General features: G+C 49.1%; 1 pseudogene; it reads right to left on the bottom strand.

The window, feature by feature from the left end:
• Positions 1 to 1881: 1881 nt before the first annotated feature.
• LOC143639998 (ruvB-like 1) lies at positions 1882 to 25468 on the bottom strand (annotated as a pseudogene).

The following is a 25468-nucleotide window of genomic DNA, read 5'->3' as shown; positions in this document are numbered from 1 at the left end:
TTTGAACTCCCATCTCTGGAGTTAGTACTGCTCTGACGGAGGCGCAAATGTCCAACCCTGCACTCCCTCTGGTTTGTCTGATGAGGGATTTAATGGATAATGTGTCCTGGGCACTACCCTGATGGTGTTGCTGGGTTCCTCCATGGTGTTTCTGGGTTCCTCCAGTGCCCCGTATATTTGTGGTCGTGGACCCTGGAGCATTGGGCCTCCCTGTCCATTTTTTTGCCAATGGAGCCTGATGCTTATCTCCACAATATCATTGGTAAACACCTGGCCCTTTTCCATTTTTTGATAATGGAGTACCCTCTATGGTGGTTTGAGAATGGCATTCATTAGCCCAATGTCTCCCTCTATGTTATCGTGGGCAAATACCCGGTATTCTACTCCTTTGATACCTAGCTTCATTATAGCCACCTCCTATGGGGCAACTCCTTTTAAAATGTCCTGTTTGTTCACAATTGTAGCATGTTTTTGGGCCTGACATCTAAAGCCTGTTGTACTGCAGCTGCCAAGACTTGCCCTTTTTCATTAATGTCTCTACAAAATTTAATATATGTGTTTATATCTTCATGTTTCCATGATCTAATGACCTCTCTGCACCAATAATTTGCTTGCTTATAAGCCAGTTGTTTTATTAATGGCATTGCTTGTTCTGTATTCCCCAAAACTCTGGTAGCTGTTTGAATAAGCCTATCTACAAATTCAGCGTAAGGTTCATTAGCTCGTTGTATTATCTTAGATAATTCACCTGTAAATCTCCATGTCCTTGTAAAGTCTTCCATGACCTAACTGCATCTGCAGCAATTTGTGAGTATGTAGCAGGATCATATCTAATTTGTTGCTTCTGATCCTCATAAGGTCTTTTTCCTAACAACATATGTAGATTTCTCTGAGGATAACGGGCTGCTGCATATCGCCTAGCCGTCTCCATGCAAAACTCCTCATTGGCTACCTTCCTTAACAAATATTGCCCTCCATTCAGCACAGCTTTACGCATACTAGCCGAATCTGCTGGCATCAAGTTCAAGTTGGTAATGGATTAGACCATGCTTACAGTGAAGTGTGCTTGGGGACCATAGGTTGTTATAGCCTCCTTTAACTGCTTCACTGTTTTGAAATCTAAAGCATAGTGAATTCGCTGCCCTCCTGACTGCTCAAGTACAGGGCATGCTAATCTTTGAGGTCTTGTCTCAGGATCCCATCTATCAACTACAGGGGTTGAGGACCACTCAGTTGTCTCCAGAGATGGAGCTGTTGGTAGAATTACGACCTCTGGTGATAGAACGGAGTTAGTAGCAGCCTCCTGTTGTAGCTTCCCCTTGATAGCTGTTTCTCCTCTAAGCTTTCTTCCTTTAAATTTTCTTCCTCTGTCTGACTAGCTCAAGAGACCTTCTCTTTTGCTTGATCTAACATGATTTCTACCATAGTCTGAACCTCTAACAATTTACTTAACACTCTTTCAGTTTGTTTTTTGCTAATTTCTGATCTACTATAATAAAAAACAAAACTGAAACAGAATGAAACAAAAATGGAACAATAAAATCATTGTATCAATTTTCCTATTTTTTTGACATGTGCATTTGTGGTCTATTTCTATCTCTTCCTCAGGGGCAAACAACTTCAAACCTTAAGCCAACCTTATTTTCAAGTTTGCCTGAGAAAGTTCTAGGGATAGGCAGCTTGAAACAAAAACAAAACAAATCAAAACAAGAACACATGGTTTTTTGAAATGGTCACCCATTCTCTCGCCTTCCCTCAGGGGCGAGCAATTTCACTTACCTCCAAGCTTCAGGCATTTCCCGTATGGGCCACCAAATGCTGCAGTCTTGCTGGGCACAAATTATGAGCCACTAGAGCACGAACAAACTTTATTTCTGAACTCTACCAGCACACTCCACATGCTCTCAGGGAACTCTCCTGAACACCAGCCACACGGCTCCTCCAGGAACTACCAACCAGAAATCCCTCCTCCAGCACTTTTCCAATCAATGCAAACTCTCCAGGAATTCCCACAATAACTCCAAAGTAGGTGGTCTAAGCAGACAGTAAAGGTCTAATATACAATTGAATCATTCCAGCATCATCTTAATGGCTTGCCTCTCAACCAATACTATTGGCAAAATGCCAGGGGCCATTCTGACTCAGCTGTGGCTCTCAGCAATTCCCTATGCACACCACCACTGCTGCAAGGTGCCCCAGAAAAGCCCTTCAGCTGGGCTTAGAGAACAGGCCTATCATCCCAGCACTTGGGAGGCCGGGGCAGGAGGATCGTGAGTTCAAGTCAGCCTCAGCAAAAGTGACGCCCTGTGTAGCTCTGTGAGACCCTGTCTCTGATTCAAAGGCAGAACAGGGCTGGAGACAGGCTCTGAGTCTAAGGCCCTGGTTCCATCCCTGGTTGTTGTCAGGTCCCTGATTTTTATTCTCTCCCTCAAACTTGGCCAAAGGGGGTTAAAGGTGAGAACAGGCAAGACCCAGGGGAACAGAGGCTCTGGGACACTGGACAATGTCCCCGTAACCAACCCACCCTGCAGATGAGGGGACAGAGCCTCTGGGTAACAGGAGCTGCCCAGGGTGGTGAGGGGCCGAAAGTGAAGGCAGGAGGGGATGGCGGCAGGGGTGCACCTGCTTCATCTCCTGTGGGGGGAAAAGAGCATTGTGCAGAGGATCATCCCACGGTCCAGCAGGTGCAGGGGGATCTGGTGTGGAGAGGGGATGTCCTCAGTGCCCCTGTGAAGGCCAAGAGGAGTCCCATCACCTATGCTTGTCTGAGGCAAGACACTGGGAACTGGGAAGGGGCACTGACAACAACAGAGAGATAGGGGGTAACTGAAGGAAAGCAGAGCCAGGGACAGGTAATCAACTGACCCTCAGGTTGCCCCAGAGAACCCCTATTTTGTTAATTTTGTTTGGTGCTGGGTGGTTCCACCATGGACCCCCAGATGCAGCCCTTTTTAATTTTTGGTTAGAGACTGGATCTTGCTGGGTTGCTTAGGGCTTAGCTGAAGCTGGCCTCCAACTCATGATCCTTCTGCCTCAGCCTCCTCAGCCTTCTCAGCCTCCTCAGCCTCCTCAGCCTCCTCAGCCTCTGGAATTATAGGTGTATGCCACTGCTTCTGGCTGGACAATGATATCTTAAATATGAGGCAAAAAACACAAAAGAAAAAGCAGATAAACTGCAATTCTTTGTTTTTTGTATGTGTATGTGATGCTGTATGTGGAACCCAGGGCCTTGGGCATGCTGAGCAAGTACTCTACCACTGAGCCACATACACCTCCAGCACATTCAAAGCTCATTTATGTCAAATACCCTGTTCAAACACTGAAAAGACTACTCAAAGAAAAAAAAAAACTCACAAATTACAAATGTGGAAAAGGTCTAGTATCCACAATATATAAAGAGATCTTACAATTCAATAATAAAAAGATAACATAATAAAAAAGGGCTAAGGATACAAACAGATATTTCTATAAAGATATACAAATAGTCAGTAAAACAAAAAATATATAGTCTCGCTGGCCCTTGGCAAATGCAAATCAAGTGAAAGGCCACTGCACACCTACCAGGACATCTGTGTTGGACACTAACAGATGTCAAGTGGCAAGTAGAAAAACCAAGACCCTCAGACATTCCTGATAGGAGTGTGGCAATAAAGACATCCTACTGGCAGTTCCTTGGAAGGTCACAGTTTCTGTGTGACCCAGCAGCTCCACCCCTTCACACAGATCCAAAAGAAAGAAACTGAAGTCCCCACAGGTCTCCAGCAGCATCACTCCCACAGCCAAACCCTCCGAAGAGCTTGCACAGATCCATGAGCTGGTGAAGTCCCCATGCAGTGGGTGTTCCTCAGCCACGGGGGATTCGAGGGCCTGGAGGACAGGGGTGAAGCCTGTCAGTCACACCCCACACACAGCCACAGAAAGCTAAGGGACAGAAAGCAGCCTTCTGCTGCCTGAGGTCAGAGTGATGGACAGGACGCAGCAGCAGAGGGGCTGTGGACAGCTGACGGGGATGGGGGTGGCAGCATTCTAAAACCTAGTCTGGTGGCAGTTTTGCAGTTTTGTGGACACACTCAGCAATACTGGAGCTTTCCAGGGTGTAGGAGCTGCATCTCCAGAGGGCTGTAAAAGCCCCACCTGGGATCAGGCCACAGGCTCCCACTGGGACCAGGCCACACCACTGCCTATGGCCTGAAGCCTATGGCCTGTAGCTGGTCTGGCACAGGAGGTACTGGGCTCCCTCCTTAGCCCCACACAGAAGGAAATGAGAAGGCCAAGGCCACCATCCAGACTCACCACCTAAGACTTTTTAAAAAGACTGGATGCTGCAGAGGCCCATGCCCATCATCTCAGCAGCTTGGGAGGCTGAGGCAGGAGGGTTGTAGCTGGACGCCAGCCTCACCAAAAGCAAGGTGGTAAATAAGCAGCTCAGCGAGACTCTGTCTCTAAATGCATTGGGTGGGGGTGGGCCTTGAAGTCAGGTGCATCTGGGGTGGACACTTGCTGGCTCTGGCCTGGGCAGGTCCCCAAGTCAGGACAGTCCATTAAGATGTTGCACTGCCCCCAAAGGCCCACATGGAATTCAGGAGAAGAAACTCTCAGCCAACACTGTCCCTACTCGCCCTGTGACTCATAAGCCCGGGGGTCAGACATGGGTCTGTGGGGCATTGAGCTGGAAGGTCCCCTTGGGAGCAGCCTGTGGGCAGCAGGTCAAGAGTTGCCCATAGTGTTCCCATGTCCCAGATACTCTTCAGCCCATGCCCAAACCCCATCTTGCCCAGAGCTCTGGCTCCTGGCCCAGTCCAGCCTTGGTCACAGCCCAGCCTGCCTCTGGGCTACATGCTCCCTGGACACCAGGTCACAGCCCCTGCTCCTGGGCTTGGGGGGCAGCAGTCACATCCCTCAGTTCTGCTCCACCACATCCCTGGGACTAGGCACCAGAGTCTTGTTCTGGAGACCACGTGGCCCCATCCCCACAGGCAGGTTCTCAGGTCAGAGCCACTTTGCCATGGAACTTTCTCTGGGGCTCAGGGTGGACAGAGCAGCAACCTCTGAAGACACCTGCTGGCCAGGCCAGGGACCCAGGGGGTGCTGTGAGCAGGGCTCCCAGCAGGGGGTGCCATGTATCCATGTGGAGCCCTCAGCCAGCCAGGTGGGACTCAGTGAGGGGACCCAGCGAGGGGACCCAGTGAAGGGACCCAGTGAGAGAACTCCTACAGTGTCATGTGGTGGCTGTAGAGCCCCCGGCCCCCAATGCCAACCACAGTGTCCTGAGCTCCCCCAGCAGCTGGCTGGGCTGACACCAACTGCCCCCAAGGCTGCGGGAGGCACTTTCACCCTAATCTTGTCCATTCACTGTCAGGGGACTTGGGGAGACCACACAATGCTGCCCATGAGCCTGGGTCACTCGCTCAAATCCCAAGGGCAAGGGAGCATCCAGTGGCAGGGACCCGTGGGTGGCCTTGTGCTATGATCCACTAGGTCCTGAGACGGGGCTTCTCCATCAAGAGCCACTGAATTTCCCACTGTCTGACACTCAGTAGCCAGTCTGGGCAAATGGGGGTTCACTTCTGGCTCTAGCCATCCTGAGACACTTAGACCACAGGGTTCTTTTCTAATTCCTACCCCAGCATGCATCCTCAGGGATTCACCCCCATGGCCCTCGGCTACTGTGGTGGAAGGGGCCCTCCTGCTACCTGTGCTGAGCAGGCCCAGGCCCAGCTCCTGTTAAACAAGGAAGACAGAAAACCCCGAGGGCGCCACCTGCCCACTGCAGCCACTGGGCCTGAGGGAAGGCGAGGAGGCCTCCAGCGCAGAGGCCCAGGAAGGAATGTCCCCAAGCTGTGGCACAGATAGCAGGGCCACTGTGCTAAAGATGTGTTGAAGCCATTCTGAACCCCTGTCCCCACGGCCTTGAGCAGCTATACTCAATGGCAGCCTGAAGCCAGGCAGTTGCCAGAGGCCCCACTGTGTCTCCAGGAAGGTCTTACTCTCCTTACTGGTTTTGTTCCTGGAGAGACCTGCATTCTCAGTGTTTAGAGCAGTTCCACTCACAGTAGCCAAGCTACAGAACCAGCCTAGGTGCTCCTCAGCAGATGGACGGATAAAGAAACTGTGGTCCCTATACACAGTGGAATATTACTGAGACATAAAGAAGAATGAAATGATGGCATTTGAAGGTCAATGGATGGAGTTGGAGAGGATCGTGCTCAGTAAGTAAGCCAATTCCAAAAACCAAAGGCTGAGTGTCCTCTCTGACATGCAGAGGCTGACTCACAATACGGGAGAAGAGAAAAGAGTTTCATTGAATGAGACAAAGGGAAGGGAGGGGAGGGACTGGGAGAGACAAAGGAATGAATGGACCTCACTTTCCTATGTTCACATAGAAACACAACCAGGGACACACAACAGCAGGGCCAGCCACAGGAATGAAAATCACACCCTGTTTAGGTGACATGGCAGGATGCATGCTGCTGTCATGGGGAGCTAAGAAGAACAAATTTAGAGACAAACCTGTGTTTCCACCTATGCCAAGGGACAAGGTTCAATGTCATTCAGTGTCCTCATTAAAGATTAATGGGCTCTGCTGGCCTCTGGGAGCCAGTGTGTGGGAGCTGATGCTCAAGTCACCAGAGGGGCCCCACCTCCTCATGCTTTTGCTCCCCACAGGATTGTGGAGCCTCAGAAGACTGCGGAGAACCTGCCCATCAGGGACAGGGCAGCTGCAGCCTTCAGTCGCCCAGGGGCAATATGCACTCCCTTCATCCCATCCAGACTTGTGATGTCATAGGTGGGGACAGACCCCGGGAGCAGGGACAGCTGGCAGCACCTACCTGATAACACAGTGGCCTCGGTCGGAGGCAAAAATTTTGATGGGGGTGATGGATGATTCCAGAGCTCAGTGCAAGGACGAGAAGCCTTCGATGTCCAGCATGTATACCTCGAACATGAATAGCATACTGGGGACAAGCTCTGACATGCCCTGGTCGATGTACTTGTTGATCTCGCCTTGGACAAGGTGGCAGCCAGTGGGGGAAATGTCATTTGCTCTCTTCTCCACACCTCAATTCTTTCCAGACCCAACCCTGCAGCCTGGTTCTCCTACTGCCTTTCTGACCCCAGGTTGGGTACTAGACCCATTCCAGGTTTGGTGTCATCATTTGAAAACAAGAATCATGCCAGGTGTGATGGCACATGCATATAACCCCAGCAACCTGGGAGGTTGAGGCAGGAGGATCGCAAATTGGAGGCCAGCCTCAGCAACTTAGTAAGGCCCTGAGCAACTCAGTTGAGACCCTGTCTCTGAATAAAATACAGAATAAGGCTGGGGACAGGGCTCTGGGGTCAAGAGCCCTTGAGTTGAATCCCTATACCCTCATCTAAAAAAAGAAAACAGGCATCATTGCACCAAAATGCCACAAAAAGCCTTTTGTGGAGCTGTGTGGGGTGCAGTGTCCTGGAGCCACCCCATTGAGTCCTGAGCCTTATGCGGAGACACCCCACTTGGGAGCCCCAGGGAGATGCATTTTCATATGCAGATTCTCCTCTGCTACACTCAGTCAAGGAGCCCTTTTTGGGGCCTTGCGTGACAATTCTCAGGTTAATGAACTTTCCATCAAGTGCATCAAGAATCCTCTCCACCAGGAAACCCGAGCAAGAAGGGTCAGAGAAGGCCCAGCCTCAGCCCCCCAGAACCACCAGCTCCTGCAGAATGGCAGACCTGCCTCAGGTCCCAGCCCTCACCTTCCAAACCAGCACCCCCTGTCATCAGAATGGAGCTGTTTCCAAAGAACTGGGATCTGAGGCCTGTCCTCTCCCAGAGCCATGATGCGGGGCTGTCAAAACTGAGTTCAGAGATGGATCTGCTCTTGACCACTCATGGAGGATGCTTAGGCTGCTGCAAGGCTTCAAGGCAACAGTGGATTCATGTTGAACTTACGTTTTCAGGGAATAAAGTGGTAATGGGCCTGAGAAGGATATAAAATTGGGGAAGAGTCGGGTGCAGTGGCACATGCCTGTCATCCCAGGAGCCGGGGAGGCTAAGGCAGGAGGATCATAATTTGGAGGCCAGCCTCAGCTACCTAGCAAGGGTCTAAGAAACTCAGCCAGGCCCTGTCTCTAAATAAAAAATAAAAATTCTGGGACGGGGCTCAGTGGTCGAGAACCCCTGAGTTCAATCACTGGCATCAAAAAAATTAAAAAATTAATAAAAATAAGTCCACAAAGGAGCAAGGGAGACCCACTGCCTGGTGTCAAAGTCGGCACTTTTCTGGGACCTCAAAGGAAGCAGATGCTGACCTCAGTGGGACCAGAACACACAGTTTGGCCACAGCTTCTAAAGGGAGTTAAGACTCAGAGCCACGCAGTGGGGGAGCTCTTAGAGCTGGGAGCACATCAGAGGCAGGGCCTCAACTCGGCTCCAGGCTCAGGCTTCACCATGCATCTTCCCTGTGATCTCTGTCTTCTTTGGCTTCATCAACTGGCCCATCATGCACAGGATGTCTTATCTCCCCTGTAGGAGAGAGGACTTTCTAAGACAGCTACCAAAGCCCATCTTCCTGCCTCCTGCGGGTCCCTCATGTTACTAAACTTGGAAGCCTGAGGTGGAAAGGCCCAGCACAGCTCCCCTGGGAAGGATGAGGGGTTCCTGAACTCAGAGGGATCCCCTCGAGGTTTCCACTGACCTGCAAGAATCAAGCAGAGTCGTGCATGTTTGCACGTGTCTTAAAAATCCTGGCAATTTGGGAGGCTGAGTCAGAAGGACCGCAAGTTGGAGGCCAGCCTCAGAAACTTAGTGAGATCCTGAGCAACTCAGCAAGACCCTGTCTCTAAATAAAATATAAAAAGGGCTGCAGATGTGGCTCCATGGGTAAACACACTGGGGTTTAAGCTTCAATACAAAAAAAAAAAAAACCTTCCGACCAGGTAGGAAGAAACTCCAATCCCAAGAGTCTCTAGCCTCTCCTGGGCAAAGTTCCATGGGACAAAAAACAAACAAACAAACAAACAAAAACAGATTCCCAAAAGAAAGCCCATTCCTGTGGGGAGGAGGAGACCCCCTTCAGGATGAAGAGCAAATCTGACTCTCTGTCCAGAAGGGGCCCAGTGTAGGGCCAGCTGGGAGCTGGAGGACTTGGGGCTTGAACTCTGCAGAGGTCAGGGGCTCTGTGAGGCTGTTTGAAGCCCTGTGAAGGCTCCTGCTGGCAACCCCCAGCCCGAGGTGGAGAGCAGCCCCCAGCAGGCTGCCAAGCGACCAGGAGAAGACCAAGCCCAGAGATCAGCTGTGGCAGCATCTAGACATTGGGACAGGGGACGAAGCTCATGTCATGCTCATTGCTGAGCATCCCAGAGGACATCCAGGAGGACAGCACAGCCCTGACAACTGGTTCCCAGGGCCTTGGGAATGTTCTGGACCACAAGGCCTGTCCCTGGTGCCTGGTGTGGGCACGTCCAGGTCATGCAAAGTCCCATCCTAGATGACCTCCTTCTTCTTGTGCACAGCACCCTTGGGCAGGGCATGTCCTCCTCGGTCTCCACAATGAACTCTGTGGCCAAGGAGTCGCACCTGCCTGCCTCTGCCAGCAGACCGGGGGCACCAGGACCACATAGAACTCAGTGACAGAAAGGTCTCCGCTGCCCACCAAGGACCCCAATTGCTCCCTCCACCTGCGCCTCATGGCCTGGTGCCACACTGGGCTCCCAGACCCGCCTGGCCAACACCTGAGACTTTCTGGAAGATTCTTTCCTCTTTCTTTTCACTCCTGATAAAGGAGCATGCAGGGGACTCACTGGAGCCTAAAGCCTGGGCTCTTTTAGGTGGTGATTTATGGGTGAAATGAGGCCTTAGGCTCATCCATGAACCAGGGAGGTGCAGCCACTGTGGGATGCAGCAGCAGATAGAGGAGGAGGCACATGATTTAGTCCCCAGGCTCAGGACTCAGGGAGGGACACCAGGGAGATAAAGGAAGATGGAAGACGCCACCTGGGGCAGCGGGAAGGGACAAAGGCTGTCTGGTCCTTGTCCCCCACAGGGTTTGAGTCTTGAACACTCTGCTTGCTGAAGTCACCAGGACAGGAAGACAGAGAAAAGCCAAGGTGACTTAGGTAAAGGGACAGCTGCTGAACTTCCCCCACCCAACTCCGCTGAGCAGTGTGACTCCCTGGTCACCCAGGTCTCCCTCTGGCAGACCCTCAGGCGTGGCACTGTCCCCTGGGAGCATACCTTCAGGGCCCGCTGTTGGCCTCCATGTAGATGATGTCCCTGGCCTCAACTCGCTTCTTCTGCAGACTTTCAAAAATGCTGGGGTTCAGCTAAAACGAAACCAAACAAGACAAAAGGGGACTCAGACAACCATGATGCATATTCCAATACCTTCTGACCACGAGGGAAGGCACCTTTCTGTAAGAGAACTGAGGGGCCAGGCACAGGGTTGCACACCTGTCATCCCAGGGACTCAGGAGGCTGAGGTAGGAAGATCACCAAGTTGGAGGCCTGCCTCTCTCAAAACAATACAAAGCAAAATAAAAAGGGAAGTCTTCTGGCTCCCTGCTTAAACACTACGGATTCAATTCACAGGACTAAACATAAAAGAGAGACAGACAGACAGATAGACAACTGAGGTAGTCAACCACCCCAGGAGTGGATGGGTATAAAGGTTTGTGGCAGGGCACAAGAGCCTGGACTGGGGGCTTAGCACATCAGGAAGTGAACCTGAGGGTTGTCGTGTCTGCCTTCAGGAGACAAGAGAACGTCACCATTACTCTTCCTTGCCTTGCCTTCTATGGTTGCAAAGTGGTAGGAGCATTGTCATCACAGGGACCCACCTGCCTTTAGAGGGGACATGTGTCCATGGCCACGCCCCACAACACCCCCCAGGATTACCACTGCAGCTCCAGTCTTTGGGTTAGGGACACCAGAGCTTCCTGCTTAGCCACCTGAGGCTGCATTTGACATGGCCCGTGATTCTGGCTCTCTGGGCCTCGGTCTCCTCCTCTATGTGACAGCACCCAAAAGCACCCACAGAGAAGTCCAGCTCAGAAGGGAAATATAAGTTGGAATACTCCCAAACTTTCTGTGTCAGGAAGCTCAGGAAGGAGGATCACCAAGGTGGAGGCCAGTCTAGACCACATAGCTAGTCCCTAGGGCTGGGGCCCAGCTCAGTGGCAGAGCACAGGTTCACTATGGCCACACCTCTGTGTTTGAACCCCAGGACCAGAAGAAAGCAAATTCTAGCACCTTTCATACCCAGGCTGTGCACACACATCTTGGGGTGATGGTGCTCGATTGGGCCTTGCTCTTCCCTAGGGGTGTGCACTGGGCAAGGACCGCAGCCTCTGCAGGACCCGGATGGCAGACAGGTCCTGAGGCTGAGCTTCCAGAGCAGCTGCTACAGATGGCCACCCTGTGGAAATACACATGAACTCTGTCCCAGACAGAGTCTAGAGTCAAAGGGGGGTGGCGGGGGACACGACACGGACTAACATCCAGTGCAGGGCTCCCTCAGCAGGAGGGGCCCGCCAAAAGGCCAATCCAAAAACAAAGTCGGTATGTGGTGGCCAAAGGCCAGGGGGAGGGACAGCAGGTGGCCATTCATGGAAATGAGGTCCCTTGGAAGGTCACGACAATGTTCTAGAATTAAGATGGGGAGTGTAAACTATGTCATGCATCCAAATCCTGTGGGCCACACACACTTAAAATAGGTGGATCGTGTTCACAACTGTACCCCAACAGAGCTGCCAGGAGCTTGCCAGGGCCCAGCCCCTCTAGCCTCCTTGGGGCACTTTGCAAACAGGACCAGGGCTGGGGAGTCCCCAGTCCAAGATTCGTAAGCCTCCCTCAAACTCACACACTTCAAAACTCCACACAATGCACCTGAGGTCCTTCTGTCTGAATATCTTATACATGTGGGAAAACTGCCCAGAAGGACTTGGGTTTGTGGGGGGCTGGGGGTACCAGGGATTGGACTCAGGGGTCCTCCACCATCAAGCCCCATCCCCAGCCCTGTTTGGCATTTTATTTAGAGTCAGGGTCTTACTGAGTTGCTTAGGGCTTCACTTTGGCTGAGGCTGGCTATGAACTCATGATCAGCCTACCTCAGCCTCCCGAACTGCTGGGATCAGAGGTGAGTACCACCTTTGTTTGGGAAGACAATTTTCTGCTTCTCCGTTAGACTCTTTTCTTCAAGAAGCTGGACAAAGCAGACTGATGGATGGCTCAAATTTTCACTGTGTTCCTGTGTCCTCTCTCCTACAGGGAAGAGGACAATTTTTCTCTTTTCCTCTCAGGCACTTTTATATGGTTGATTTTCCAGATGAACTGGCTCAAGGTGTCATTACTGAGAAGGGGCCACCTTCTCAGAACCTCATTAATCCAGGGTGGTCAGGATGTGGTGAGGGATTAAAAAAAGAGAGAGAGGTTTGCAGAGCCAAGCTCCTGAGATGAAGGTCCCATTAGGAAAGAGAAAAATAGCCCTTGGAAGAAATGACATTTTCATGATCTCCATAAAGCAGTGACCAAGAAACCACGTCATGGAATCAAAGAACCATCAAATTATAAAAGGGGGAAAGATGGAAAGATTCTATGGTGGATGGAGAGTGGTCTAGAGAAGAGAAACTAAGTCTCAGAGAGCTCAGAGGACTCGTAGGGGTCACCCAGCACCAGAGGACCCACAGTCACCCTGCCCCTCAGCCAGCACTGGACACAGGATGACTGCAGAGCCTCTTTCTGAGCCTGAGGCCTTGATCTGGAAAACAGGGTAAATGAGATTTATGGCACCTGCACACACGGGCACACAGCTGAGAGGAACCACAGGTAAAATACCTCCCCAAGCCCTCAGCAGGTGACCTGGCTATGCAGTAGGGGACAGAGACAGGGCTAGTGTGAGTCAATCATAACAACAGTGGATGAGTAAAAACATTATGAAAAAGAAAGAAAAAGAAAACAAAATTATGTCCACTTTGACTTTTTGGGGAGGTGAGGGTGCACTATTGGGAATTGAACCCAGGGGTGACTTACACCTGAGCCCTATACCCATCCCCATTTTTTATTTTATTTAGAGACAGACTCTCCCTGAGCTGCTCAGGGCCTTGACTAAGTTGATGAGGCTGGTCTCAACCTTGTGATCCTACTGCCTCAGCATTTTGAGCCACTGGGATGACAGGAATGCTCCACTGTGCCTGGCTGGCCAATGATCATCATGTGGGGGATGAGATGGCAGAAGCAATTTCTTGACCTAACGACACGACTCCCAGAAGCAATGAGAAAAGAAAGAACTACCTCATAAAGGGACCTATGTCCAAGCCCTCTACAAGGTGTCCCTTTATACTACACAGTGTTATCCTGAGTGTCCCATATGACATCAACAGTGCAGAGGCCAAGGAAAGAGGGACACAGAAGTCACACCACCTTCCTGGTGCCGCAGTGCCGAGGGCAGGGTTCAGGACAAACTCCCCTTGAGATGCTTGGTGCCCTTGGCTGTCTTGAGCCCTATGATCACATGGCTTATGGTCTTGACGTAGCCACCCATGGGGTGCTCGGTCTCACATGGCATGAGCTCAGTCACCTCCCCCGATAGACCTCCTTGGCCTCCTTTATCTGAAGCCCTGGGAGGGATGGCCAATGGGGACACGGTGAGAAGCAGGAACATCATTCTCTCCACATCAATCTCCTCCCCACCAACAGCCTTCTTACTTCAAACTGCCACAGTACAAGAACTGACAAGTCACCTTACAGTACAATCCGGAGACACCATCATGGGTGGAGAGCAACACTACAGGGACCCAGTGAGTCCCTGATCAACTCAGTGAGACCCTGTCTCCAAATAAATTCAAGTGGCTTGGAAGTGACTCTGTGGTTAGGTGCCCTGGGTTCAATCCGTGGTGCACCTCCTCAAAAAAAAAAAAAAAAAAAAAAAAGAGGCTCGCTGCTCTCCTGACAAATGGGAAGATGGGAAGGCCACAGAGGACTTCTGCTGGCAGGTGGCCATCGGGCTCTGTGTGAGCTGATATAGAAATGTCCCAAAGGCTGAGACACATGGCCACAGGATCAGACACTCAGGCCCCTTCCCACTGTTCAAGGGGGGGGCATTATCTTATCACACCATCCCTTGCCTTCTCTTCTCCAGAAACCCAACCAGGACAAGGACACTCAAGACTGAAAGCTAAGGGCCAGCTCTCCTCTGCCTGGGATCCACCTGAGAGCCTATAAATTGGCCTTTTGGAAAACACCAAAAAGAGAAGCCACATTCTGTGTTTGATGAACCACATTCCCAGCTCCTAAACCCCAAGACAAACTTCCCAAGCAAAGACCAGAGCAACTGCACACACCTCGAGTCCCAGCAGCTCTGGAGGCTGAGGCTGGAGGATCATGGGTTAGAGCCCAGTTTCCACAACACTGAGGCCCTGAGCAACTCAAAGAGATGCTGTCTCTAAATAAAATGTAAAATAGGGCTGGGGATGGGGCTCAGGGGTCGAGGGCCCCTGGGTTTAATCGCTGGTACAAAAAAAAGAAAAGAAATTTCCCAGACAACATGAAGGTATCAGAAATTCTGTCAAGCTTGGAAAATTCTGGGCTTTTAAGCCTTCTTTGATTTTTTTTAATAGAACCTTTTCTATTCTGCAAAGAGGAAATTCCTCCAAATGTAATGCCTGCCCATACTCACTGTCAGGGGACAGTGATATGAAATTTTTCCAGGAGGAAATGAAAGTTATCCCCATCTCTCAGCCACTCATTTTTGTCTAGAAGTTTCTCAGTGGTGACAAGTAGACAGGGGAAGGCCCAGTGGACCATGGGCCCATCTGGTGGCCAGGAGAGGGGCTGCAGGCACTGTCTCTGGCCACGACAGCACAAAGGATATGGGTTTCTTCTACTGGCTCGGGTTTCTAAGTCCCTGACAGAAACCTTTATCACATCAAGGGAGTGACACAGATGGTGACAGATGACCCTCTCTCCCTCCCTCTGCAGCTTTGCAGGAAGTCAAAGGTGCAGGGACAGAAGGCTCCTGTCTGAGGGGAGGCCACGGCTTGCCCTTTCATTCTGTGGCAGAATCTAGAAATTTCTCCTCACCTGCTGCCATCAAAAGCCCCTGCTGTGTCCCCCACCCCCCCACCCCAGGGGTGACTCTCATCAAATGTGACTGGTGACCTCTACTTTTTCAAATTTTAAAGCATTTCAGTTCCTGCTGAGCCATTGAAACAGAAGCAACTGTGTGAAGACTAGTTATAAAAGATTTTTGTCTCACAAAAATGGGGTTTTTAAAAAATTTTTTAAGTTGTAGATGGACACAATTCCTTCATTTTTTAAAAATTTTACTTTTATGTGGTTCTGAGGGTGGAATCCAGAGCCTCACACATGCTAGGTGGGTCTCTACCACTGAGCCCCTGCCCTAGCCAAAAAAAATGGTGTTTTTAAAATTTGAGTTCTTAAAAATATTAATAGTCAGGTATTTGAAAGATTGTGATATCTTACTGGTCACATTTTTAGGGGGGTTCTTTTTGGTACCAGGAAAGGAATTAAGGGTCCCTCAACCCCTGAGCCCCATCCCCAGCCCCGTTTATATTTTATTTAAAAACAAGGTTTTACTGAGTTGCTCATGGTCTGGCTAAGTTGCTGAGGCTGGCCTCCAACTTCCTATCCTCCTGCCTCAGCCTCCTGAGCTGTTGGAATATGGTTCATATGTTTAATTAATGAGTTAAATAAAATCACTGGCACATGTTTAATTAAGAAAAAGTAAGCCAGACACCACAGCACACATCTGTAGCCATAGTTACTCAGCATACTGAGGCAAGAGGATGGTTTGAACCCAGGAGTTTCAGGACTGCCTGGGAAACATAGTGAGACCCTGAAAAATAGGAAATAAAAAGGGAAAGGAAAATGAGAAATGAAGAAAAAACAATAGAGAGAAAAATTTTAAACGTAAAACCCAGGTGTGGTTTTGCACATGTATAATCCCAGTACCTCAGGATGCTGAGGCAGGAGGATCGAGATTTGGAAGCCAGCCTTGGCAACTGAGCAAGATCCTGTCTCTACATAAAATATAAAAAGGGCTAGGGATGGAACTCAGGGGTGAAGTGCCCCTGGGTTCAGTCCATGATACCAAAAAATAAAAATAAAAAGTCTAAGTTCAGTGAGACACAAAGCTTAGCTTCTGAACACAGTTCAGAATAAGAACTCTTCATTTCAGCATTAGTGTCACAGAGGGGCTGGGGGTGGCTCAGTGGCCATGGTTGAGAAAGAGAGAGAGAGAGAGAGAGAGAGAGAGAGACCCATAGTTGAATGCTTATATTGACCTGCTGGGGAAGATCAAGAGGCAGAGCCAGTCCCTCAGAGAGTCACCGCAGGAAGACACAGTGCCAGCCACCAGGAAATCAGATGGCTGTGGGGGGTGAAACAGGGTCCCATGACATCTCCCTACTTCCAAACGCTGTGCCCTCCTACTGCATTTTCTTTCCTTCACCATTAAATCAAAAGATTCCCAAGTAGATTTCTTAGTCTTTTTATTTATTTATTATTTATTTAGGTACCAGGGATGGAACCCAGGGGCCCTCAACCACCAAGCTCTGTCCCCAGCCCTTTTTATATATTAGTTAGAGACAGAGTCTCACTGAGTTTCTCTGGGCCTCACTAAGTTGCTGAGGCTGGCCTCCAACTTGTGATCCTCCTATTTTATCCTTCCAAGCTGCTGGGATGGCTGGTTGCTCTTGCCTGTCTTGTCAACAGCACCAAAAGAACATGAGCAGTCCAATTAACACATCACAGAAGCATTTTTAAGATGAAAGAATTCAAAGCACTGGAGAAGCAGCAGCCATCTGTCACTCTAACGTGACACTCACCGATAGCCCTGCGAAAGTTCTCAATCAGTACCTCTGTCTTCTTGATCTTCATGGAGTAAACTTTGCTCCCCACCATGGGACAGAAAGGGACCTTATTTCCAAGCTCCTGAGCAATTGCCAGGGCCAGGGCTGTCTACAGAGGCAAGAAAAGAAAGGTTTTCATTTTATAGTCATGAAAACATAATTCAAAGCCATCTATAAAAAAATTATTCAAGAGGCTGAAGATGGTGTTGCACACTTGTGATCACTAAGACTCATGAGGCTAAGGCAGGAGGATGGCAAGGTGGAGGCCATTCTCAGCCACTTAGCAAGGCCCTGAGCAACTCAGTGAGACCCTGTCTCTAGATAAAATATAAAAGAGTTGGGGATGGGGCTCAGTGGTTAAGCACTCCTGGGTTCAATTCCTGGGTTCAAAAAAAAAAACACCATGAATAAATCAGGAAGGATTTATTACATGACCTTTATTTGATGTTAAAAGGCCAGCAAATAGTGCATAATACATGAGGCCAAATCTGGAAGCAGTGAGATGGTTGGCAAGCCCCCCCTGACCATGTCCTGTGGTCAAATATAAATTGATGCTCAGTAACCTATCTTCTGTTGGCAGATGCTAAAGAGAACCAGGTGCAACAGACATCTCATCAAACACGAAGTTATGGAAATCAAATGCTCTCACATGGGCCCAGGACTGGAAAATGCCATGGCCTCTGACTGCCATTTCATCCTCCCTCATCTCTGAAATGAGAATGAGGTCATACCCTAAGTGTGCAGGTCACACAGAGCCTCCTGAGTTTCTGAGGGCCTCACTAAGTTTCTGAGACTGGCCTCCAAATTTTCATCCTCCTGCCTCAGCCTCCCAAGCTGCTGGGACAAAGCCAACTGGAGCTGCTGCTTCAAAGATGGCCCAGGGAAGACTCCTCTTAGCTTTTCTTTTCAATGCCCTTTTGTTGACACCTCTGAGCAGCCAACCTGGGGGACGATCAGTGAACACTGTAGGGCAAAATCCACTAGCCTGTGGGGCAGAGGCTGGTTCTAGTTCTGATATTCTCCCTGTTTTCCAGTGTGGTCTGGAGCACACAATAGTGCTAATGCTGGATGGACTCATCTAGCAAACTAAAATACTTTTTAGATTACAAGGAGCCAATGAGCTGCCCACAGGATGGTTTGGTTGTGACCACGTAGTCTTAGATGTGCCTTTAAACTTGGCTTTTTTGTAGGAGTATTGAACCATGAGCCCCATCCCCAGCCCTATTGGGTAATTTAATTAGAGACATGGTCTCCCTGTGTCACTGAGGGCCTTAATTTGCTGAGGCTCTCCTCGAACTCGCTATCCTTCTGCCTTTGCCACCCGAGCCAACCAATGGGATTAAAGGCATGTGCCACTGTGCCCGGCTCTTGCCATTTTTTGAACCCTAGGGACTTTCGTGTAGAAAACCAACTCTTTGGCTTCTTTTGAGAAACCAGGTCTGGACCCAGTGGCCCTCTTTTAGTGACAGGGCACCACATTTTGGGGCTTAGCCAGTCAGTTTGTTAGCCTCATTTCCCAAATGCTTAGGCACCTGAGTTGGCAAGCCCAAAGCATGTGTTCTAATAACAAAGGGCAAATGTCTAGAACAGAACACAGAGGGATGTGATTTCAACACCACAAGGCCCAGGAGAGGCCACAGGAAGCTCTTCCCACCTGTTTTATTTTGCTGGTTCTGGGAATGGAACCCAGAGCCTTGTATGTGCAAGGCAGCTGCTCCACCACTATGCTCCAGTCCCAGCATTTTTTATTTAAAGACAGGGTCTCACTGAGCTTCTGAGTCTGGACTCCACCTTGAGATCCTCCTGGTTCAGCCCCTGAGTTGCTGGGCTTACAGGTGTGAGCCACTGTGCCTGGTTTTCATGTCCACCTTCTAACCAGAATGTCTCTTCCCTGTTCTTTCAAAGCCCCCAACTCCCCATTCTCAGTTACCAGTGTCAAAACAGTGACCCTGTCCCACTAAACAGCATCCCTGCCTCCCTGCATCTAATACTGAAGGGGAGATCATTACCCTTTCATTCAAATAGAATCAATACTTGTTTAAGAATGGCTCCATGTCTGTTCAGGTTTCTCCAATTAAAAGCTCATGGAAGGGGCTGGGCTGGGGCTGGGGCTCAGTGGTGGAACACTCACCTAGCATGTGTGAGGTGCTGAGTTTCATCCTCAGTGCCACATAATAGTAAATAAATAAAACAAAGGTATTGTGTCCAACAACAACTAAAAAAATATGATATTATTAAAAAAAAAAAACTCATGGAAGAAAGGCACATATACCTACCCTTTTCTATTGAGCTCTATAGATCTCACTGATCTTTCCATACCCTGTAATCTTGAAAAATAACTTGTATTTTTTAAATATTTTAATATTATCAGGGGTCCCAGCTGATCAATCAATACCCACCAAGATGCAACTCAGACATTTATGGTGTTTACTTTTGAACAGGGTTGCATTAATTTTATGTATTTTTTTCTTCAAAACAAGTTTAATTTTGTTCCAGCCATATATTAGGAGAAAAACTTTTTAAAAATGCTCAAAAATCAAGCCATTATAAAGTTAAGCACCCCTCTCCTTAGCAATAAATATTGAACTGATATAGGTGACTGAACTGATATAACTGATTTAGGTGTAGCTGGACAAAACACAATGCCTTTATCTTTATGTGGTTCTGAGGATTGAACCAGGTCCCACCCATCCTAGGTGATTGCTCTACCTCTGAGTCACAATCCCAGCCCATTAACTTGTATTTGATGGATTAAGAAACTGAGACCTGGGTGTGGGGGTGCATGCCTGTCATCCCAGCAGCTTGGGAGGTTGAGGTGGAAGAATGGCTAGTTGGAGGCCAGCCTCAGCAACTTAGCAAGGCCCTGAGCAACTCAGTAAAACCCTATCTCTTAATGAAATACAAAAAGGGCTGAGGACGGGGCTCCAGGGTTAAGTGCCCCTGGGTTTTTTCCCTGCTAGCCAAAAAAAAAAAAGATTTTTCAGTCTTTTCTCTGTTTTTTGGGGAAAGCCTTGCAGTGCAGGTTGCTTGGCAGCATCGTTGGCCTCTAACACTAGATGCCACGAGTTCCCCCACCACATTTTGAAACCACAAGAGATGACTCTCTAGATGCTGGCAAATATCTCCTGGGGGGCAAAACTGGCCCAGGTTGAAAATCACTGCAGAGCTAATCTCACCTAGCTGGACTTCGAGAAACAGCACACAGAGAACAGGAACAGCCCACAGCTCAGGCGTTCAGAGCTGGCAACTGTCCATACGAATAAAACCAAAAAGTGAGACTCAGAAAGCCCTGTGGACATCAAGAATGGGAAATCAGGGAAAGGCGCCCTATACAAAAGTACCTCCAAAACATTCAGAAAGAAAGGTTCCAACCCTGGAAATCAGACTTCTTAAGAGCAACACTGGAAGACAAAAAGTACCAAATAACACTGAGAGAAACAGCACTAAAGAAACATCTATCATGCTGGTGCTCTGGCGCAGGCCTGTCATCCCAGTGGCTTGGGAGGCTAAGGCACTAGGATCACGAGTTGGAGGCCAGCCTCAGCAAAAGCGAAGCCCTAAGCAACCAAGTGAGACCCTGTCTCTAAATAAAATGCAAAAAGGGCTGAGGATGGGGCTCAATATTTGAGAGCTCCTAGGTTAAATTCTTGGGGTTCAATTATTGGTAACCCCCCCAAAAAAATGGAAGATGACTTTGACAAGCTAATGTTCCTGTAAGTGCACACTGTATGGCATTCCAGCCTTGAAAAACTTCCCCCAGACACAGGACTTCTCCATCCACCATCAGTCACCAACACAACACACCCTGGCAACTCCATATGTACAACTTCATAATTAGAATTCAAGTTTTTATTTCACAGCTGATTGTGTTTCTGCTTCTGACAGGTGAGGAGCCTGCCCCAGGTCTCCCAACTGATCCATCAACACCCACCAAGGACCAGGGTGGAGTGTCTGGGTGGAGCGGCAGACGGTGCTCTTGTTGGCAAGAGCTCACCCGTATCCTCACATGGGGCACCAGAATGAATGAATTCCCCACGCAAAGACACTTCGCCGGGAGAATTCCAATTTTATTGCAAAAAGCTGGTGCTTATATAGAACTAAGGGGGAGATGGTAGGGCTTAGAAAAATGTCAGGAAACCCGTTTATTGACAAGTTCTTCTAGATATCAGCTCCGGAGCCCAGAAATTAGTTTTCATTGGGGCTAAGGTACCCCGCCAGTGAGATTTGAAATTGGCACTGGCGGGAGAGTTCACACTGGAGGGAACTTTTCGCACCACTGCAGAAAAGAAGAAGGTAGGAAGAAGAGGTCCTTAGGCACCATGTTGGGGTTTTTTTCTCTGGGGTATGGCTGCCATTTATACTTTTGCCAACAGAACACATTCCAGGACTAGTCACACATCCTTTGGTCTTGAGTAGATCATTCAGCCACCAATAAATTTAATTATCACATTAGAAAACAAAGAACAAAAATGTGGTAGACTTAAAAATGGGCTCTCATTGGTGACGTCCAAGGCCTTTGTGTTATGGTTTAACAAACAGAGTCTAGAATGCTCTCTACCTTGCATGCCAGTGGGGCTGGGGTAACTACCCACCCAGTACACACACATCTCCGCCCTCAGGCCATCCTATGTCCAGCTATGAGTAGAAATTCTGAGGACACCAAAGCCTGCTTAGGAATGTGATGGGCTCCTCACCCTGGGGAGTGGGCAGATAGCCAGAAACATGGAGCTGGAACTTCATTGAGCTGTTGAACCTACTTTATAGGGCCTGTTTTATCTTTTAAATAACTCCACTTTTGTCATGCCCAGAATCATATGCCTATAATCCCAGCAGCTCAGGAGGTTGAGGCAGGAGGATTGTGAGTTCAAAAAGCCAGCCTCAGCATAGGCAAGGCACTACACAACTCAGTGAGACTCTGTCTGTAAATAAAATACAAAATAGGGCTGGGGATGGGCCCAGTGGTTGAGAGCCCCTGAGTTCAATTCCCAACACACACACACACACCCCAAAAACAAAAAAAGACCCCACTTTGCTGCTGAATGTCTGTGTGATGCCTCTTATTCGTGTAGCAAATTTGGTCTAACATTTGCCTTCACTATCACCTGCCAGAGAGGTTGTAGGGCAGCAGGAGACCACACCTGACTCTAACCTCTCTTATGACACTGTTATCTGAATCAACCAAGAAGCACCAAACTGGCTCAGATCTTTTTGAGAAAAATTAAAATGTTTGTTTGTTTCCTTTTATTTTGAAGTAGCATCTCCCTAAATTTCCCAGACTGGCCTCAAAATGCAGTCCTCCTGCCTCAGCCTCCCATGTAGCTGGGATTACTGGTGTGTACCTCTACACCCGGCATGGGTACTTTTTTTTTTCCTGTGTACATAGCCCTTTTCTGCACCTCCAGTCCTACTGTCATAGAAAGAATCTCCTAGGTGCGGAGGCCCACAAGAAATACTAGGGAGGTGTCAGCATGTGTGGTCTCTAACTCAGCTGAACACATGGAATGCTTTTGGGGAACCAATACCCACCAGCAGAAATGAGGGAAATTCTGTCATCCACTCTGGTTCTACTGCTCCCTTTGCATCCCCTGTGCACTACAGATGCTCGGAATGCAATGATGTCATCAAGAGAAAGACCAGCATCCTGGCTGGCATATAGACGAGGGATCCATATACAGTGCACTCAACCACTGTCACATAAAGGCTCTCTATTGGACAAGGGACCAGGGGTAGAAAGCTTGGCCTGCCCAAGTAAACCAAAAGCTCTTTCAAAACAGAGGCCTAGATTTTGATATATACCTACATGTCATCATGGTGCCTACTCCCTGACCAGTGAATGAGGGGTGACTGGAGTAATTTTCAGGACAATGCCTAGAGGTCAGAGGTGGGCACTGGACAGAGAGGGCTGCCACATAGCACAGAGGCTCATATAATGTAAAGAACCAGGCAGGGCTGAATTCGAATCCCGGCCGTGCTGTTTACCAGCTTTTGCAGAGGCTCCTATCTTGAAGGCTTGGTCCCCAGAGCAGCAATGTTCAGAGGCAGGGCTTAGTGGAGTGATTGGATCATGAGGACTCTGTCTTTATCAGTGAATCAATCTACATATTTGAACAAACCAACAGGAGGTAGTGGACACTATAGGAGTTAGGGCCTAGTTTTCTCATTGGAGGAAGTAGGTCATAGTCGGGGTGCCCTGAAAGGGTAGCACCATAGTGACGGGGCTCATTGCTGTGTGGAGAGAAAAGAGGGGGTAAAGCTGGAACATGTCTAGTCTAGCAAACGACACTTTGCACCTAGTAGGTGCTTGCTGCTATTTTTTTTGTAGTACTGGTAATTAGAGTGCTTTACCAGTGAGCTACATCTCCAGCCCTTTTAATTTTGTGGTACCAAGGTGCACTCGATCACTGAGCCACATCTTCAGCCCTTTTTTTCTTTTGAAACAGGTTCTCAACTAAGTTGCTGAAATTGGACTTGAACTTGCAATCCTCCTGCCTAAGCCTCCCGAGTAGTTGGGCAGGTGTGCACCACCATGCCCAGCTATTAGATATATTTTGATAGTGCTCCTTCATCAGTATAAGATGTAGCTGAGACCCTGGTGAGGGGTGGCCACACAAAGAAGAGGCTCATTTGCAAGAACTGGAACTAAATAAAACTAGAAGAGAGCTAGCCATGCAATATTTTTGAGAGACAGATCGCTGGCTTTCCTCTGCCAGGTAAATTCCTGGATTTATCAACTACATCCTTCCATATTATATGTGCTTAAGAAATGGTAGCTGTTTTTCATATTTACAGGAAAATGACAAGTCCATATGTTTAGGTTTCCTGAATGGCCTGGGGAAAGCTCTCTCTGCCTCAGTCTCCCTGTTTGCAAAATCTCTCTGGTTCTCTGAATGAAGAAGCAGTCCATTCCCACCCTCTGGCCCAAGTGGCACCCAGCCAGCATTTAAAGCCAGAGGGAGCAGAGGAAATTCAGGCAAGAGGCCACTAAAGAAAGGTTATGGGTCTTGGGCCCCACTGGGAGAGGAGCAGAGTGGGTGGGGTCAAAGGCCCCAATGGACCCAGTCAGGTGCACATTTCCTAGGGCCTGCTGCTCCCTTCTCTGAGTGGCCTGGCCCCATCCTGGTCATGTATATTGGGACATGCCAGGGCCTGGCATCCCAGGGGCTAGAGGGAGCTCCTGCAGGGGATTTAAAAAGCCCAAATGCCTTTCAGAAAGGAACTAAAATTTTCTGCTCAATCAAAGCCTCCACAGGAGAAGAACAGGCCTAGCCCTTTTGTTTTTAAGTCTCTTTATTTTCCAGCTGTTTGGCCTGATCATTCTCTTTTTTTCCTATTATAAACGGTTCCAGCTGCAACACACAGGAAAAATAAAACCATCTCCTAGGCCTGGGCAAAAGCTGGCTGGCCTCCTGGGGCTGACAAAGGCAGCTCTGGCCTCCAACACCAACTGTGAGAGGCCCTGGAGCCCCTGCCCAGAGCCAAAGCCACAGGAGGAGTGAGGGGAGGATTCAGGAAGTCTCTGATTGCAACCCAAAACTTCTCCTGCCCCTGGGAGAAGCTGCCATCCAGCCAAGGAAAGGATTCCTAAAGGGCTTGTGGGCAGAGAAGGAAAGATCAGGCACCGCTCTCCAGGGCCCATGGAGAAACTGATGTCTGGGTTAGAGTTGCAGAAGGTCACAGTATCAACAAATGGTAGAGCTGATCTTTGAAGCCAACATTCTCAAGTCCAACATCAAGTACCAAAAAAATGTCGGAAGAGGGGTCTAAGAAGGAGCCCTGGCATCCTGGGTTTGCTGAATGAGAGCAGATGTCATTCCTTTCTCAGCTTCTCTGCCTCCCAGTAAGTTAAGTTCATTTTTCTGTGACTCAGTTTTCTTATCTGTGAAAATGAGGACATGCTTGTACCCACCTTGTAGGACAGCTGTGAGAAGCATAGGAGTCAATAGGTAAAGGACATAGAACAGTGATTTAAAAAAAATCACCTCTTACTCTCTGTAAATATAAAGTTTGTGTTCTTCACCTAAGGAATGTTTACTGACCTCTCCTAGGGCAGGCCCTGGGCCAGGTGCTGGGGAATGCAGCTGGGCAAAGCAAACAGGTCTCATGCCTGGTGGGACTTCCAGTGGGGGAGGGGGCAAGCCAAGGGACACAGTGGATTCACTAGATACACTGCCTTATGGCACATTCTAGATCTCTCTTCTCCGGGAAGGAGTAAGGTGGAGGGGGGCGGGTGGTCAGAAACTTTCAGGACTCAGGGGCCAAACTGATCAGCTGGGAGGAAGCAAGGGCGCTCCTTCCTTTGCAAAAGGAGGCAGGAAAATGTTGAAAACCAGTTTTTACAGTTTAACTGTTTTTAAGTGAAAGAGAGCCCCAGGACTACAGCTCGCTACTTCCCCATCCTTGTGGGCTGGTTGATCTGGTTCAGCCTCAGAGCGCTCAGTGCGTGGGTCCTCCTCGCTGTGCCTGAGATGCAGGCTGGTCCTGAGGAAATGGGAGCCTTTGCCAATTGTGTCCACCAAGGGGTTCCATGCCCCCCACCTTTCCGCTCACAGGGTTCCCTACTGCCAAAGGCACCACCAGCGACCTCCCAGAACTGCGAGCTGGAGACCAGACAGGGCAT

Source organism: Callospermophilus lateralis, unplaced genomic scaffold (genome assembly GCF_048772815.1).
Source record: "Callospermophilus lateralis isolate mCalLat2 unplaced genomic scaffold, mCalLat2.hap1 Scaffold_105, whole genome shotgun sequence".
Classification (NCBI taxonomy): domain Eukaryota; kingdom Metazoa; phylum Chordata; class Mammalia; order Rodentia; family Sciuridae; genus Callospermophilus; species Callospermophilus lateralis.
This window is presented reverse-complemented; position numbering and strand designations above follow the sequence as displayed.